Raw genomic sequence first — 16,937 nt, 5'->3', positions numbered from 1 at the left:
TAACATTAAGTCCGAATGAAGATAACATGGTTACAACATCCCACATATCTCAAAAGTTCTCAAGGGTTACATCAATTAGGGGAAAGTACCCGTAAGCCTAGTCCAAAATTTTCCATCACTAAGCTCGCATAGGTTTCTATCCGCCTAAAGCGTCAAAGCGACTGATCAACCCTGAGCGGTCGAAGCGACACTGGATGCGGGTGAAGGGGGCATCGCGGAGGTAGTCCCATTGGCAGCAGGGGCTGGTCCTAACTCCTCAGGAGCCTCTTCTCCCTCGCTTCCGGCCTCATTGGCCTCCATCTCTAAGTGGTGCATGTCCAGGTGGTCATTGGCTTCTTCAAGTTCCTGCTGCACATCATGGAGCTGGTTCTCCAAGACATCAATAGTGTTGTCTCGGATCTCCACCTGCTGCTCCAAGGTGGTGATGCGCTGGCTCAGCCTTTCCACCTGTAGGTCCTTCTCCACCAACTCGGAGGATAAGTCGACCACAAAGTCTTCTCGGCTGTTGAGGGTGAGCTTGGTGGTTTGAGCGAGGTTAGCAAGATGTGCCATAGTGTCGCTCTGCAGAGCCTGAAGGCGGTACATCGCACTCATGCACTGAACAGTGACCCTCCCAACCAAGTCGGGATATATCGCCCACACATCCTTCACATGGCTCACACGGTTACACCACATGGGGTCATCCTTCTTCTCAGTAGGGAAGAGTCCCAAGGGGTGCATCACAATCTCTAGGGGATGGTAGCCACAGAAAGTCGTCAGAGTCTTCATGGCTGCTGCTTTGGTGGTGTCTTCCGTCCTAAATCCAATTGTCTCGAAGTCAAGAGAACACCAACCCGGTTGAAGGGGATGAGCCTCCAAAGTCTGCCAGACTCAGCAACGTGGTACCCGATGCTCCTCGTACAACTGCACCGTGTATAAAGGGGGCGTAGGGTAACCGGCGGAGTTAAGCACTTCCCACAAGATGGAAGGAAAGCCATCGTGAGAAAGGAAGTCAGAGCTGAAACAAGTGTCTCCTCCACTAGGGGGGTGAATTTATCTGCGGAAGGGGATCAGATGTAAAGATTATGGTGGAAGGAAAAAATAAAAGAGCCTGGATGGTTTGAAAGGAAGCGGGTTAGCTCAAATTTTTACTTCTTTAGTTCTTAATCCTTCAAATTTTATAATGCATGCATGCTAAAAATAACGACTCCTCTCCGAAATAAAGGGGGTGCTCCTAGGGCATCCTTTAAAAAGCTAAGGACTGGCCTACAGGGTCTACTTACTTAGCCACCTATTTCTCCCTCTATTCTTAAGGCCTTTCGTCCTAGGTCTAGCGGTCTAGTCCTGACGAGTCATACTAGTTTCTATGCAAGTTTTAGATTTTTGAAAATTGGTATTCATGGTTCATTGTCCTTCTCTGTGGTGGTATTTGCTCTGATACTAGCTATGGCAGAACCGCTCGAATTATTCCAGCTTAAGTGCCTAAGTCACGCCTCAGGGGCAACAACACACTTAAATCGGAATAAACCGTGAGTCCCTCGGATCTAGTCTGATAAAGACACTTAACCAGGATCAAATACCACAATATCACTCGAAGGAGAGTCACAGAAGAAATACAATAAAACAGGAAAACCTCAAATTAAAGTACTGAATTATTACATAAATCAGAGTTGTTCAAGTAGCTGAAATAAGTTCACAACATAAAATGCAGTGGATAATCGATATCGTCGGTAGCCAGGAAATGGGCAAGGCCTAGCCCACTACTCCTCTTGCTCCTCTCCCGTTGGAGCAGCATCCCACTCGACCGTCCAACCCGGTGGTAGGGTGGTAGGCCAAGTCACACCATCAACCATATCCTAAAGCATACCTACACAAATTATGCCACAAGCAAGGCTGAGTATACTAATACTCAGCTAGACTTACCCGGTGTGAGAAAACTACTCCTCTACCTCTAGACCATGCAGCTGTTTGGCTGAGGGGTTTAGTTTGCCAAAAGCACTAGCTGTATCTAAAATCAAATTTTAGTTTTTCAATTTCTAGCATCATTATATTAACTAAGTTTGCTCCTTCTAAGCATACATGGTAACATGCAATTAGTACAAACAACAAGTTATCTCATGTAAACCTCATTTCACATCTTACTCAATGTAGTACAAGGGGTCAAGCAGTCTCATTAGCTGCGAGAAGCAGACGATTCGAATCGAGTTTTTAAACCTTGCAAGGTAAACCTAAACACATGACATGTAAGGGCACTCCGTCCCCACACACGTAAAACATCCCCATCGATTCCCCGTTCGTGGCCAGGGCTCACCGCCTTGGCATACAATGCTCCACTGACCCCGGCTGCCGCCGTGCAGTGACCGGACTTGTACCCACCATGGCTAGCAAATGGAGTAGTGGGCTAGGCTTCACTCAGGTACTAGGTTTACTGGTTACCATATTTCCCGACATGTGTTTAGTACGTTCAAACGCTTGACTCAGGTATCCACACATTAATCCTTAATTCCTTTTCCCGTCTCCTGGACAAGGCATCCTCCTGGGATCCAAGTCCATAGACCATCATTGTATCAAGATGAATACAATCAATTCCTGACCTCGCGCGAGTGCTAGAAAAATCACTCGACTTCTACCGAGATCCTGATTAGCATAGCAGCTACTCAACCTAGCATACTAGTATTCATCTCAAAAAGGAATCCTAAGTTCATGCAACTAAGGGTTTCAAGCAACTCCTACACTTAAGTGCACATTACAAGCCTACAAACATTAAGTATAGTAAAGTAGCATATACAAACGGTTATGCATGAACCGGGGCATGCCTACAAATGCTGGGGCTGCGGGGAGATCCTCGATGGCAGTCTCGGGAGCTTGCTCCTGGTCTTCCTCATGGACAACTCCTTGCTCGGGGATGAGCACGTACTCTCCGTCAGCGAGATTGCAATCTAATGAATGCAATGAGTAAGATATATGCATGGTATGATATACAATTTAGCAATTAAACTTTGATGGTGAATGATCATTTTAATAAGGTAGAGTTTAATCTTTGCTGCTGAAGATTCTTGTGGTAAACTTAGCAATTTAGGGTCAAGCTTGGTCAAGCTAAGTGGTAGGTTTATTTTGGTGTTCTACTGATTTCTTTTTGATGTCTTAGTGAGAGTTTATTAAGGTTTCTAACTGAATCATTAGAGTGAGATTTATTATTTCCCTCTCTTCTTATTTCCTTTATGCTTTTTAAGGTGGGTTTGAACTACAAGATAGCTAAATAAATTCCCAAACATTCTGCAAAAATTACAGTGGCTTCTTACTGGTGTATAAGTTTCTGTCTCAAATTTTGGGGTTTAAAAAGTGAGTGGTTCTCTCTGTATAAAACTATCAAATATTAGGGCAGAGGGGATGTTTTGAACTACAACTCCTTTTTAACAGTGGTTTATTCTCTAAGACATATTTTTGCTGGCATCTAGATGTTATAACATGACTTTCTGCAAATGTTTAGCCATTAATACTTATTAGTTACTTTGCTATGATTTCTAGCCAAAGGGGTGCTTTCTACTACCACAATACTTGAAAAATATCAAACAACAAATTTCCAATTTTTCCTATCTTCTTCTTTGTGCAAGAGCAATCATTCTGAAGTTTGGCAACTTTTTGCTTAAGGGAAGGGTGGTAGGAATTATTTGGATTAAATGGCCTTTTTCATGAAGTATTGGCAATGGGTATTATTTTGCAGCTTTCAATTGGGTTATGCATTTTTCTCTGGTGTCCTACTTCATTATTGATCTAGTAAAAATTTATTTGCCCATTGTTGCACACTTTTTGGCTTACTTATAGTTTAATTGAAATATGGCTTAATATCAAATTCTATTTGTTTACCCTACTTAAAATGATGGACTGAGGTGTTTATCATTTTTGTAGTGGTGTCTTAGTGGTTACAAGTCCAATGGATTTTTATTAACAATTTTGAAATTGTTTTCATAATTCTAATAATTGTTTTTCTACTTTGGTTAGTGCTTAATAAAACATTTCACTTTGAATCTTTTCTGAACTAGGGGTCCCTTTATTTTTCCTAGGTTCTCTATTACTTAAATAGACTAGGAAAAATAACTGCATTCACTATTCATTATTCTCTAATGCCTTTCTGATTTTCCTATGTTTTGGGCAAAAATGGCCTTTAATAGATAACCTTACTTAAATTTTCAATATTGGGGTGCTCACTATTTTTAAACAGTGTATAAATGGGGTCTGAACATCTACAAATTTTCTTAAGTTCAGCACAGAAGCATAACTAATTTTCTTTAATTTAATAAGGTTTGGTCATTTTTCTTAATCAATTTCAAAATCTAAAATTTAAAACAGAAAGCATAGGGTTCATTATTTTTAATTGATAGTCCACAATATTTTGAATCTAGCAAAATTGGTTTGGTTGAATATAACTCAAGATATAGTTTTTTTAAGTTCTCTGCTAAATTTAAAAGATTAAATAGAAATGGTTAAAGGAAAAATAGTTTTGCGCTGGGGTCCCTGGCGAAAGATCTTAAATGAATTACAGACATGTCCTCGGTGCACTATTCACATGAGTCTAGGGCTCTGCAGAAAACCCCCTAGGGTTTCGAACCCGCGGTCCTTCCCTAATAGAACAGTGGCCGCGGAGGAATAAAGGGGCGGAGGGGCTTACCGGTGGCAAGACTGCTCCAGCGAGGTGGTCGAGGATGTAGGGGAGGTCCTAAGGGTCACGACGATGTGCGGGTCGCCATCGGGGATGGTCGGAGTCGGCCGGTCCACGTGCGCAGGCGGAGATGCTCGTCGGCGGCGAGGAATCCGGCCTGCTCACGACGCGATTGTCCAAGTGAACTAGTCAGAGAGCTTCACCAGAGGTCAAGAAGGACAGTGGTGCAAGGAATTGGAAAATGGCTCACCGGATTTCTCTGCCCACACGTGGCACGCGGGTGACCGAAGTCCGGCGAGGGTGAATTAGCCTCTTCGGTGAGGCAATGCCTCGGCTCAAGCTTGGAGAAACTTCACGGCTTCACGGGGAAGTGATCCAGGGGCTGGGGCGAGGCTGGGGGTCAACAGAAGGGGCTGGCCACGACGGCCGTGCTCGGGCAGAGATGGCGGGCGGTGGTGCTTGCTTTCCACAGTGAGCTCCGGTGATTTCTCGCTCGGGCGGGGCTTTGAGTGCGCGAGTGCCAAAGGCTAGGGCCTCTAGAGGCATTTATAGGCGAGGGCGAGGTGCAGACATGCGGGGCGGGGTGACCACGCGCGGGGCACGCGCTGCCGCGGCCAGTCCGCGCTCGGCCGGCCTGACACGGCGTCGAGCACGTGGCTCTTTGCTTGTACCCGAGTTCAAGCGCTCATAGGTTGAAGATCTTCACGTATTTGGGCATGATCACTGCACAAGATTTGCTCTCCCGATAGAGCTTTGTCGTTTATGTGTGGAAGTCGAGCAATTTGGGGCTGTGTACAGAGAGTTGTCGCGTCGCTAAGGTGGTAGTGTCACAAGGTTGAGTCCCGAGGTAAAACCATGTCAAGATCGTGTCAAACGGTGGAGAGAGGTTTCCAAACTTTGCCACGGTGTGTTCCAGGGAATTTGGCGCCACTTTGCTATTTGGACTTGTTTGATTTGAGTTTTGAAAAACAGAGAACGCGGTTGATCTTTGGAAAGGGGCTGAAATTCAGATTTCTGAATTTCTGAATTTTTCCCAAGTGCATTAGTTTAGGGGCTGATTTAGGGATTTTGGAAAATTCAAATGGCAAAACTTTCTGACTATACTTTGTTGGTTAATTAGTGAACTAAAACTTTGTTATTTGTTTTTTACCAAAAATTGTATTTTTCTCCCAAGTCTTTTCCCAAATGCCCTTTATGTGCTTCAATGGTCCACTTAAGATTAATTAGGGTTTGAGAGTTCTTCTTACCTTGAGGTTCAGGACATGATTAAGGATAATTTCTTAAGATAAAAGACTTACTTCAACCTTTGTTATTAATTTTTTGTTTGATGTTCATCCCTTCATTTGGTTCACATGTGATAATGGTTTGGGTTAGCTTAAGGAAGAAACCCTAGGTGACACTGGGGTGTCACAAAGGATATGGCGGGGTCGTGACTCCGGAAGCACGTTAGGACATATTCAACCACCACCCATTAGAGCTTGCCGCCCTCTGCCTCCAGGCGGGCCCCAAGGATCTGGTCCAGGCGCCGGAGGCGATCGACGGCGGAGTCCATCACTGGGAGCGCATCGGAGATCGACGTTGGCAGCTCCGACACTGGGATGGGGCTCATTCCTAGCGGCACCGGTGTCGTGCATGCCTCGCCGGCCCACGCAGCAATACACTGGACCCCAGCGCGGTGCTCTGCTTGGAGATCTTCAAGGGCCTTCCTGGTGGCCTCCATTTCTTGGGGACCTGGCACCGCCTGCGCTGTGTTGAACTAGCGAATCTGGTCCTCCAGCTCCCTCTCTTTCTCCTCTGCCTCGAGCTCATGCTCGACCAGCAACTCGCCCCGCCGGGTGAGCATTTGTTCCCTAAAGACTAGATCCGTCTCTCGCCTGGCGAGGTCCGTCTCCTGCCTGTCCAAGGACTGCTCCTTCGCCTTAAGGTTCTCCTTGGCGAGGGCGGCGTCGCGGGCCTTGCCCTCGAGCTCTCGCTCCCACTTTTGCAGCCTCTCCATAGCCTTGACCTGGTGGGCCCGCTAGGCTTCCAGAGTCTGGTCCAAGGTGCTCAGCTTGGCCTGATACTTTATCGTGAGGGCCTCCCGCTGAGTCACGACCTCCTCCCTCCTGGCCACCTTCTTTTCCCTCTGGGAGGCCTCCAGCTCCCTAGCGCACACCTTCTGGAGGTCCCTCTTGTACTCCTTGCGGTCTTGCTCGAGTTGGGACCGCTCGGAGATGAACTGGCGAGACGTCGTCTTGGTGCGCTCCTCCAGTTGGGTGCGCCAGTCACTGAGGCGCTGGTGCTCAGCCTCAAGCGCCTCCCACTCCCACAAGATTGCTGCCCTAGTGTCACTAAGGACCTGGTGGGCACGAGACAGCATACGGGGGAGGGGGACTGGCGCAGCTTCTTGCTCGACACCAGACTGGAGTCGTCGCCCGAACACCACCTCCATCTCCTCCGGAGCAGGTGGAAGGTTGGAGCTGGACGCGCCTCCTGCGTCACCCCCAGTGTCGGGAGTGGGGCAGATCCCCCAGCTGGGACCTCCTCCACCACTGCGATGCCGCCGGACCCCCGACTAGGGCATGGGAAGCCGCTGACGCTGTCTTGGCAGCAGCCGGGGGCGGACCGCCGGCACCACCCTCAGCAGATTCTTGTTGCTGAGAGCCAGACCCGTCGGTGGGCCTGGTATCTGGCGGAGGAGGTGTGACCTTGGAAGAAGAGGGGTAGGAAGCCCTGGAAAACATACGATGGGTTAAGACCTGTCGGCATGATGATTAGGCTCAAAGAAAAAGGGACCACACTTGCTTGGGGCCCTGGACCTTCCAGTGACCCTGGAAGCGAGAGGATCGCCGCTCTTGCTGCTGCTGTTGTGGCTGCTGCTGCTACTGCTGTTGCGACTGCTGCTGGTGTTCCTGGGGGTGATCACCCCCAGATGGTGGTGGTGGCGGCGGGACCGGAGGACTGACGCGCCTCTGCGCGCCGTGGTCCTGGGAGCTGGCCTCTTCGGCCCCACCAGTAGTCCTCTGGCGCTTCTGGCGGGGCTCCGAAACGAGCGACCTGTCAGCACGATGCAGCCTGCGTTGCCTGGGGCTACCTGGGGCGGAGGCACCGCTTGCAGCCCCTTTGCCCTTGTCCAAGGGGCTGGGGGCCATGGCGGGAGTGGTGCTACGAGCCACATCGGTGGGCTGGGGACCTCCAGTCGGCGCATCGGAGATTCGGATCCCGTGGTGGGGGTCCTGGCCGCCGGTCTGGCGAACCACCACGCCGCTCTCGTCGAGGGTCGGCAGCGTGGCCAAGATCGCCGTCCTCAAGCCTGGGTCATCGTAGAGCACTGGGATGTTCTAGGGGAGTATCAGGGACTCAGGGACGAAAGTTTCCTCAGTAATACCTTCCACCAGAACTGCCAGCTCGTCCCAGGATAGATCGGTGTCCGGCCCGCGCTGGGCCCTGTCGATGTCATTCGGGCCGGTGAACCAGCAGCACAGGCGCGATCTCCTGTGCAGCGGCGTGATCCGGTGCTTCAGAAGGTCACCGACCATGTGCATCGATGTCAAGCCGCCCATAGCAAAACCCTTGATCCTGTCCAATACGGGCAAGAACTCTGGCGAAAGGGATGGCTTGGTCCTCCACTGCTTGCGGTCGAGCGCTGGCCCATCGCTCGCCAGGACGAGGCGGTCGTAGGCCTCAGCGCTGGCAATCACCCAGTCGCTGCGCTAGTTCTCCCACCTCGCGCCGCCAAAGGTGGGGATATAGACGACGGCTGGATCTGGCCTCGCCTGGAAGTAGTAGGCACTAATGTGGTCCCTAGTCTTCTCGGACTTGACCACCACGAAGAAGTAGCAGAAGAGGGAAGTACAGGGGGCACACCTACGAACATCTTGCAGAGGTGGACGAAGATGGCGGCCTAGAGGACGGAGTGGGGCGCGAGGTGTTGAAGCTGAAGCCTAAACTCTACCAGCAGCATCAAGAAGAAGGGCGAGATCGGTAGCGCCAAACCGCAGGAGATGTAGGAGTTGAACAACACGAACTCCCCGACGGCGACATCGCCAAGGAGGACGGCGCTGGCGCGGATTCTTCCGGCAAGCCCTGGCGCGCTCCACCCAAGCAGGCCGCGCACCAGGTTGAGCGCCTCCTTAGACTGAAAGCGGTGAGGATGACCAAACGAAGCCATGGCGTGTGCGGCGGCGCGGGCGCGGAGCAGAGGAGCACGAAGGCAAAGGGCGCAGGCGATTGGGAGAGAATACAAAAAGGTAACTGCTGCACGCGGGGTGAATCCTTTTTCAAGGAAACCTGAGTCCCGGTTCAGGGAAACCCTTCCGCGCGTCCCAGAATCGCCGCAGGAAATCCCGCCCGACGCGCACCTAGGACCCAGGCAACCCACTCTATGACATGGAGGCCCGGGTCCACAAGTCATACATGCTGTGTGCCGGATTTCTGGTGCGGAAAGAGCAAACCACCGTGCGAACCGCAGCGCGCGATAGCGCACCTCCTCGGGGCCGCTGCAGAAGACAAAAGGTTATGCAGCGGCAACGAGGCGTCCCGCGCGTGGCCCGACGAAACCACCAGGCGTGGTGCCGTGGGTCAGTCAGCCACGGAGACAGATATGGCAGTTGACGTGACAGAAGGCGGATTGACAGCGGGCGCGTCAGCAGACGCGCTAAAACAGCGAGCCAATCACCGATCAGGTCATGTTGAAGCAAAGTACAAAGCTTTGGCCCCACCTGCAGGCTCGCATCCTCCCTTGAGGTGGGCCCGGGGGACACTTTTGGTACCCTGAAACTAGGGTACCCCTTACTACTGTATGAAGACGCAGTACCCACACAGTTATCTTTAGTCGCGTGGTAAAGGAGCTGTACGTGGGACCAGGCCATGACTCGCCCCAGCCTCGGGCGACTACTTTGGGCCAGCAACAGCACCTGACCCCACCACGTGGGCAGCTCCGGGGCCGCCACGTGTCCAGAGAAAGTGATATACTCCAAGGCATCAACAGTGAGTCCAGACCTATCCGCATACACTCCTACTCCCCGCTCAGGCAGAGACCCGATGCTGCCACGTGGCATACTGCGCGCGGCATAAGCCAACGGGCGGAACCTGGCATGACGCCTCTAGGCTACGCGTGCCTTCGCATTCATTACGGATAAGACGTGCGCCTGTCCATTCCACTGACAGGCGGCGTGCTCAGTCCACGATACGTGGGCTGTCCCATTACTCACCATTACTCCCGGGTTACTACCTATCAATGTTGCCTGGACTGCAGTCATCATGACTCCCGCTGATTACTCATGTGTTACTCTGTCGGCATTAGTTATTCACATAATGTATTTCTTCCATTATGCTCCTGGGCCCGCATGTCGGGGCTCAGCATCCTTCTAGCCTAGAGGACGGAGTGGGGCGTGAGGTGTTGAAGCTGAAGCCCAAACTCTACCAGCAGCATCAAGAAGAAGGGCGAGATCGGTAGCGCCAAACCGCATGAGATGTAGGAGTTGAACAACACGAACTCCCCGACGGCGAGATCGCCAAGGAGGACGGCGCTGGCGCGGATTCTTCCGGCAAGCCCAGGCGCGCTCCACCCAAGCAGGCCGCGCACCAGGTTGAGCGCCTCCTTAGACTGAAAGCGGTGAGGATGACCAAACGAAGCCATGGCGTGTGCGGCGGCGCGGGCGCGGAGCAGAGGAGCACGAAGGCAAAGGGCGCAGGCGATTGGGAGAGAATACAAAAAGGTAACTGCTGCACGCGGGGTGAATCCTTTTTCAAGGAAACCTGAGTCCCGGTTCAGGGAAACCCTTCCGCGCGTCCCAGAATCGCCGCAGGAAATCCCGCCCGACGCGCACCTAGGACCCAGGCAACCCACTCTATGACATGGAGGCCCGGGTCCACAAGTCATACATGCTGTGTGCCGGATTTCTGGTGCGGAAAGAGCAAACCACCGTGCGAACCACAGCGCGCGATAGCGCACCTCCTCGGGGCCGCTGTAGAAGACAAAAGGTTATGCAGCGGCAACGAGGCGTCCCGCGCGTGGCCCGACGAAACCACCAGGCGTGGGGCCGTGGGTCAGTTAGCCACGGAGACAGATATGGCAGTTGACGTGACAGAAGGCGGATTGACAGCGGGCGCGTCAGCAGACGCGCTAAAACAGCGAGCCAATCACTGATCAGGTCATGTTGAAGCAAAGTACAAAGCTTTGGCCCCACCTGCAGGCTCGCATCCTCCCTTGAGGTGGGCCCGGGGGACACTTTTGGTACCCTGAAACTAGGGTACCCCTTACTACTGTATGAAGACGCAGTACCCACACAGTTATCTTTAGTCGCGTGGTAAAGGAGCTGTACGTGGGACCAGGCCATGACTCGCCCCAGCCTCGGGCGACTACTTTGGGCCAGCAACAGCACCTGACCCCACCACGTGGGCAGCTCCGGGGCCGCCACGTGTCCAGAGAAAGTGATATACTCCAAGGCATCAACAGTGAGTCCGGACCTATCCGCATACACTCCTACTCCCCGCTCAGGCAGAGACCCGATGCTGCCACGTGGCATACTGCGCGCGGCATAAGCCAACGGGCGGAACCTGGCATGACGCCTCTAGGCTACGCGTGCCTTCGCATTCATTACGGATAAGACGTGCGCCTGTCCATTCCACTGACAGGCGGCATGCTCAGTCCACGATACGTGGGCTGTCCCATTACTCACCATTACTCCCGGGTTACTACCTATCAATGTTGCCTGGACTGCAGTCATCATGACTCCCGCTGATTACTCATGCGTTACTCTGTCGGCATTAGTTATTCACATAATGTATTTCTTCCATTATGCTTCTGGGCCCACATGTCGGGGCTTAGCATCCTTCTATGTGCCTCCCTTAAACTATAAAAGGGAAGGCACACAACGTTACAAGGACATACTCAATCACACATACTCAATACAGGTTACACATAGTGGAGGTAGGGTATTACGCTCTGGCGGCCTAAACCACTATAATCCCTCGTGTCCTCTTGTGTTGATCCCAAATCCACCAAACAGGCAACCGCTTAGGCCCCCTCCTCATCTTAGGATTAGGGCGGGTGCGTTCCGCCACCTGGTCGATGGATTTCTCCCACCGATAGAAACCCTCGTGGGAAAGAAAATCGGAACTGAAACGAGTGTCTCCTCCATTGGCGGGGGTGGTTGAAGTCATCTGTGGAAGAGGATTAGACGTAAAGGTTACGGTAGTGGAAAGGAAAAACATGTGCCCGGTAGTTAAAAGGAGGTGGGTTAGATTAAATTTTTACTCCTTATTTTATTTATTATTTTCCCTATTGGCTACATTCATAATTGGATGCATCTTTCCTATAATTTCTAATCCTTTCATGTTTTATAATGCATGCATGCTGAAAACAACGTCTCCTCACCGATCAAAAGGGTGCTTTTAGGGCATCCTTGCAATTCTAAAACTGGCCCATATGGCCTATTTAATTAGCCACCTGTTTTCCCCACTATTCCTAAGGCCTTTTGTACTAAGTCTACCGTTCTAGTCCTAACGATTCCAATACTGGTTTCTAAGCAAGTTTTATCTTTTTTAAAAGTTGGTATTCACGATTTATTGGTTTCTCTGTGGTGGTATTTGCTCCTATACCAGCTGTGGCGGAACCACACGAATTATTCTAGCTTAAGTGCCCAAGTCACGCCTTAGAGGCAGCAACACACTTAAATCATAATAACCCGTTAGTCCCTTAGATCTAGTCTGAAAAGCCACTTCCCCGGGATCAAATACCACTAGCTAACTCGAAGGTGAGTCACAGAGAGAATACAATAAAGCATGCAACCACAAATTAAGTACTGGAGTTATTACATAAATTGGAGTTTTTAAGTACACGGAAACAAGTTCATAATTTAAAATGCAGCGGATAGTCGATAACGTCGAAAGCTGAGGAATAGGGCAAGGCCTAGCCCACTACTCCTCCTGCTCCTCTCCTACTGGAGCAGTATCCCACTCGACCGTCCAACCCGGTGGCAGGGTGGAAGGCCAAGTCAAACCATCAACCATGTCCTATAGCATACCTGCAAAAATTGTGCCACAAGCAAGGCTGAGTATACTAATACTCAGCTATTCTTACCCGGTGTGAGGAGTCTACTCCTCTACCTCTAGACCATGCAACTATTTGGCTGAGGGGTTTGGTTTGCCAAAAAGCACTAGCTGAGTCTAAAATCAATTTTAACTTTCCCAGTTCTAGCATCATTAATTTAGCTAAGTTTGCTTCTTCTAAGCATACATGGTAGTAATCATTTAGTACAATCAACATGTTATCTCAAGCAAAACCTCATTTCACTTCTTACTCAATGCAGTACAAGGGGTCAAGCAGTCTCATTAGCTGCGAGAAGCAGACGATTCGAATCGAGTTTTTAAACCTTGCAAGGTAAACCTAAACACACGACATGTAGGGGCACTATGTCCCCACACACATCAACCATCCCCATCGATTCCCCATTCGTGGCCAAGGCTCACCGCCTTGGCATACAATGCTCCACTGACCCTGGTTACCGTCGTGCAGTGACCACACTTGTACCCACCATAGCTAGCATGACCTAGTCTCAGGACAAGTGAGGAGGAAAGTTTGCGCCCGGCTTCACTCAGGTACTAGGTTTACCGGTTACCATATTTCCCGACATGTGTTTAGTACTTTCAAACGCTTGACTCCGGTATCCACACATTAATCCTTAATTCTATTTTCGTCTCATGGACAAGGCATCCACCCTGGATCCAAGTCCATAGACCATCATAGATCCCGTTATCAAGATGAATACAATCAATTCCTGATCTCGCGCGAGTGCTCGAAAAATTACTCGACTTCTACCGAGATCCTAATTAGCAAAGCAGCTACTCGACCTAGCATACTAGTATCCATCTCAAAAAGAATCCTGAGTTCACGCAACTAAGGGTTTCAAGCAACTTCTACACTTAAGTGCGCATTACAAGCCTACAAACATTAAGTGTAGTAAAGTAGCATATATAAATTGGTTATGCATAAAACCGGGGCTTGCCTTCAAATGCTGGGGCTGCGGGGAGATCCTCTGTGGCAGGCTCGGGAGCTAGCTCCTGGACTTCCTCTTGGATAGCTCCTTGCTAGGGAATGAGCACGTACTCTTCGTCAGTGGGGTTGCAATCTAATTGATGCAATGAGTGAGATATATGTATGCCATGATATGCAATGTGGTAGTAATAGGAATGATTAAATTTATGAAGTAAAGTTTCAATCTTACTATGGGAAATCTAGTGGTATACTTAGCCAATTTAGGGTCAAGTATGGTTAAGGTAAATGGTCAGATTATTTTAGTGCCCCACTGATTTACTTTTTGTGCCTTAGTGAAAGTTCATTATGATCCTTGCTGAATTCATTGGGTTGAGATTCATTATCCTTACTAATTCTTTCTTCTTCTCTTTTTCTCTTATGTTTTAAGGTGGGCTTGAACTACAACATAGCTTTATAAATTCCCAAAAATTTTGCAAACATTGCAGTAGCTTCTTACTGGTGTAGAACTCTCAGTCTCAAAAATTGGGGCTTAAAATAGTTAAGGGTTTACTCCGTACAAAATTATCAAGTTGTAGGGCAGAGGGGGTGCTTTAAACTACAACTCTCTTCTAACAGTGGATTAATCCCTAAGGCTTATTTTTGCTGGCATTTAGGTGTAACAATATGACTTTGTATCAAGTTTTAGCCACTAATACCTATTGGTCATTTTACTATGATTTTCTAAAGTTCTTGGCCATAGGGGTGCTTTTTACTACCACTATACTTGAAAAATGTAGTGATGTTCTAGCAGTTAGGAGTTTACTGAAATTTTCTTACCATTTTTGAAATGGCCCTTATATTTTTAATTATGGCTTTTCTTGATTTCTTAGTGCCTAATAAAATATTTAACCATGGATTAGCTCTGGACTAGGGTTCTCTGTATTTTTCCTATGTCCTTTATCACTTAAATATACTAGTAAAAAATATGTTCATCCTGTGTTTATTATTTTCCATTGCCTTTCTTAATTTTCTAAGTTTTGGATAGATATAGTTTTTAATAGACAATCTGGAGTTATTCTTGTATACTGGGGCACTTAGTATTTTTAAACAATGTGTATGTTGGGTATGTATCTCTACAAATTTTCTTAAGCCTAGTATAGAAGTATTTCTATTTTTCTCTGAATTAATAGGTTTTGGGTATTTTCCTAATTTAAATCAAAACTCTAAAAAGTATTGCAGAAACCATGGTGTTTACTATTTTGCTAGATAGTCTATAACATGTAGGTCCTAGCAAAATTGGTTTGACTAAATTTGGTTGAATAATACTCAAGTTATGAATTTTCTAAGTTCTCTGCTTATTAAAAAGAATAACAGAAATGGTTAAAGGAAAAATGACTTTGCATCGGGGTCCCTAGGCTTATTTCTATCTAAGTCGTTTAAACCGTGCCCCTAAAGCACTATTCACCTGAATCTCTGAAGGCGATATGCAGAGCTCATATCGGATCCAAACCTCTCCTTGGAAAGGTTTTTAGACAAGGATTTTACTGGCTAAAGGCAACTTTGGACGCAGCGGACTTAGTTCAAAACTTTGAAAACTGCCAGAAGTGTGCTAGAGATCAAAAGCAACCTTCATCTCTAACTCAGCTGATTCAGCCCACTTGGCCACTACAAAGGTGGGGTTTAGACTTACTAGACCCACTTCCACCAGCGCAAGGGAACTTGAGATATGTTGTGGTAGCTGTGGAGTACTTTTCAAAGTGGATCAAAGCTAAACCCCCAGCTACAATCACTTCAGCCACAGTCCAGAAGTTCTTCTGGCAGAACATTGTTTGTCGGTTTGGTGTGCCGAAGGCTATCACAGTTGATAATGGAACTCAATTTGATGCTAAAACATTTAAAACTTTTTGTGACCAAATTGGCACAAAGATACACTTTGCATCTATGAGATATTCAGAATCTAATGGATTAGTAGAGCGAGCTAATGGCATCATCATCACACGAATAATGAAATCAATCTTCAATTTGCCAAAAGGAAAGTGGCTAGAGGAATTAGTGAAAGTGGTATGGAGTCATAACACTGTTGTTTCAAGATCAACAGGGTTTACTCCATTCAAGCTTTTATTCGGGGATGAAGCAATAACACCTAAAGAAGCAAGAACAATATCAATAAGGACTCTAGCTTCGGCCTAGGACGAAGATGCTTGCAAAATAACAAAAGACACTATAGAAGGGGTCAAACTTCAGGCAATAGACCACATGAATAAATACCAAACTGAAATGGTCATGTGGCGAGACAGAAAAGTAAGACTAAAGAATATCAAGCCAGGACATTTAGTGCTCCGAAGTATAGCCAACTCAGACACAGTGGGGAAGCTACAAATTAAGTGGGAAGGTCCTTTCTTGGTAGTGTCTTCATCAAGACCCGGATCATACAGGTTGAAGGACATGGATGGGATTGACGTCCCAAGGTCTTGGAATGTAGATGAGCTTCAAAGATATTACGTGTAAACTATGTAATTTTCCTTCTTTCTCATATGGCACACTTTTCCTTTCAAGTGGGGAGAAAGGTTTTTAATGGGGCCACAAGTTGTAATTTTCAATTTTTTCTTGCGATGCCTTGTGCAATACAAGGGCTAGCTTCCCCCACATGTAAACTGTAAAAATCAGAGATTAGACCATCGAGTGTAAAAAAGAATGAAAAAGCTACAAAGTTGTCCTTAAGGGGATGCAGAGCTAAAATTCCACCTAAGTCAGAGGTGAAGAAGCTCCAAAGTCGTTCCTAAGGGAATGCAGAGCTGAAAAACTGCCTATGTAAAAGGTGAAGGGACTCCATTGTCGTTCCTAAGGGGATGCAGAGTCTAAGTATGTATTCATGTGAGTTTTTTATCTTCGGTATACAATTGCATACATCATCACGTCATCTTTTGCATCCATACGAGCATACATTAGACATTTGTAGCTTCATCGCATCATTACATATCACAGAAGGTACTAACAAAGAAGAGGAGGAGGTTTTTGCCTTCAGCACGAATATGCTTCGTTACAAACGAAAATATGTAACAGAAAAATAAAGATTTTTGTCATTGATATTGATCCGAAGGTGCTTTGATGTGAACAAAAAGAAGGGAAGGTGTTTTTCGCCTTCGGCACAAAAAAGTTGAGAGCATTAGTTTTGACCACAACAAAGCAAACAACAGTGGGATAGAAGGGAAAGCAACATTATGAGTATTCACAAATATTTACAATATTTTTACATTCAATTACAATTCCTTGTCGAATACTACATTTTTTGTACAAAGAAACTTCAAAAGTGTTTTTGCAGACACTAATAGAAAAAAA

The sequence above is a fragment of the Zea mays genome, chromosome 5, assembly GCF_902167145.1.
Source record: "Zea mays cultivar B73 chromosome 5, Zm-B73-REFERENCE-NAM-5.0, whole genome shotgun sequence".
Taxonomy (NCBI): Eukaryota; Viridiplantae; Streptophyta; class Magnoliopsida; order Poales; family Poaceae; genus Zea; species Zea mays.
Note: the sequence above shows the minus strand (reverse complement) of the source record.